Genomic DNA, 2488 nt, shown 5'->3' on the forward strand with positions numbered 1-2488 from the left:
GGGGTGTCGAAATAATCAAATAATTAATTATTCTTGATCCCTATTCTTGGTTTCAATTTTTCCCGGTTTATCAGAACCTTTTTTTCTGATTCGAGGGGGATCCTGTTGAGTTCTTACGCTTTCATGTCTACAACTCAGTTCATCCGATTATTACAGAGATGAACCTAAGCTGGAATATGAACCATAAAAGAAAATACCGACTAAACCGATCACAGGAATACCAGTTACAGTACCTATTATCCAAAGAGGAATCCTTCCAGTAGTCTCGACCATTTGTCCCACTTCCCTCCCCATTTCATCAAGTGGTCGTGCTAGAGACAGAAACAGTCATAGATAATTATGAGATGATATCCTTCCGAATGGGATAAGATAATTCGTACTATTATTTAGTATTTTCTTTGATTTCATTTCAGAAATAATTTGAAAATAAAACAGCAAGTACAAAAATGAGTAATAACCCCCAGTAAAGACTGGTACGATTCAATTCAACATTTTGTTCGTTCGGATTTGATTGTGTCATAGCTCTCTCATTCGGATTAGGTTTATCGTTGGATGAACTGCATTGCTAATATTGACCCTAAAAAAGAAACGGTAGGTACAGCTAGTCCGTGAACCGCCAACCATCACACTGTAAAAATAGGATAAGTTTTATCGAGAGTCATTTGGTCCTCCTAAAAAGATCTACTAAATTCATCGAGTTGTTTCAAAGAATCAAAACGGCCAGTTATTAATGGAATTCCTTGTTGGCTCTCTTTGATGCTAGCAACCGCGTTTGACCCTTTTCCGCGCTTCTTTCAATTTCCTTACATTCTAGCTGAAAGAGAGACTTGACCTTTACTTAGAGAGGGGCTGCGGTACCACGCTCTTCCGTGCTCGTAGGTTGACTTCCCTATGCATCCTGACTAAGGTCTCACAAACGTGCACTTCCCTTATGCCCCGCTTCACTAATGTGAATAGGTTATACAGAAGGGTGGGTTGGTTATATACTCTTATGCGCGTTCCTTCTTCGAACCTTTTGGTATGTATTGCCCCCTAACTATAGATCAGATCCACCGGACGAGAAACTCAATTCCGCACCGTCGAACTTATCCACCAAGGGATTCCTTGAATTTCTGTGGATTGCGTTGGAGGAAATCTACCAAAGCTAGGTAGATAGATGGACTCCTTCCCCGCTGCTAAGGGAGAGCAAGAAAAAAAATCAAATTCTTGTTTTTTAATCAGGGCCCCCTTTTGGGTATTCAGGTACTAAGAGTCCTCTCACTACCAACCAGCAGACATCATCTGGCTGGGTCTTGCCGGTATCAACAATAAGAAAAAAAAACAAGCAAATGGAAACAGCAACTAACTATGGCTCTTGGCCCAGACAACGCCCTAGGCGTAGGGGAGATCGGAGCAACAGGGAATGCCTAGACGACGTTTTTCTTCCTGGGCAGCTGTAAGTAGATCGAGAGGTCGTTCCGCCCCTTGTCCCCGAATAAGGGTAATATGTTCTCATAAAAGGTTGCTCCAATCTGACCTAGCTGGCGAGCGATCCCAGTTCGCAGCAGAGAACAAGACAGGAAGCGCGCGTACCTTTGTTCGCTTCTTCTCCACCAAGCACGGAAGTTTAAGGATAACTGTTGGTCGGTGGCTACCTAAGGAAACTCCGATTCGATCCGCCCCCCGGCTGGGAGGCATCCACCTCATCCCGATCACAAGGAGAGGTTCACCATGATGGGGGTACTTCTTTTTTTTTCCCTTCCGGAAAGAATGAAATGCATAGAGGACCATCCTTTTGTTGCGGCATGCTCCTGAGATTTACGGATTCGCAGGGGGCCTCAGGCCCTACTTAGTTGACTGACAATGACAAAGGCTTACGAAACTAAGTAGGACCTTTTGAATTGAATCTTAAGTAGTCTATCAGTGGTGCGAAGCTGCTTTGCTCCTTTTCAGTAGGGGAGCGAAAGGTTAGACCTTAGAAAGTCAACGAACAGCGGTTCTTCTATGTAGGTATGGCGTTCCCCCTTGACTTGACTCTTCTAACGTCGAGCTAAGTGACTTTGTAACCTTTGCGTAGCGTAGTAGAATGAAGGCTATGCAACGACGCTCTCTTATCTATTAGCCTAAGCGTCTTCGCTAACTCGCTCGCCTACTATACCCTACTATACAATACATTAGTAGGGTAGGCTAGGCTAACTCAGCCGCTTACTTCTACTAATGTAGGGCTAAGTAGCGCCTTTTCCTTTAGGTCCAACGTAGCGTTGACAAAGAAGAACAGGCGGTTAAAAGGCAGCGAATCTTTTTATATATAATATATATTTATATATAGGCCAGCTTAATACCTTTCCTCTTGATCTGAGGTACGAAGAGAAAGATCTCTTTTTTATGACTTCCACTTATCGATCTCGGCCCGGAAAAGTGACCGACCAGGGCCCTATTGATGAATGAAATAAAGGGTTTATGAGCCCTAGCCCTGTAAGCCCACACTTGTGTAGAGTAGATCGTTCAA

At 43.6% G+C, this 2488-nt stretch overlaps 1 pseudogene; it reads left to right on the forward strand.

The window, feature by feature from the left end:
• The first annotated feature begins 446 nt into the window (after nucleotides 1-446).
• LOC150034219 (uncharacterized) lies at nucleotides 447-1714 on the forward strand (annotated as a pseudogene).
• The last annotated feature ends 774 nt before the right edge of the window (nucleotides 1715-2488 follow it).

This window comes from Benincasa hispida, chromosome 9 (assembly GCF_027475165.1).
Source record: "Benincasa hispida cultivar pf3 chromosome 9, pf3_genome.v1.1, whole genome shotgun sequence".
Classification (NCBI taxonomy): domain Eukaryota; kingdom Viridiplantae; phylum Streptophyta; class Magnoliopsida; order Cucurbitales; family Cucurbitaceae; genus Benincasa; species Benincasa hispida.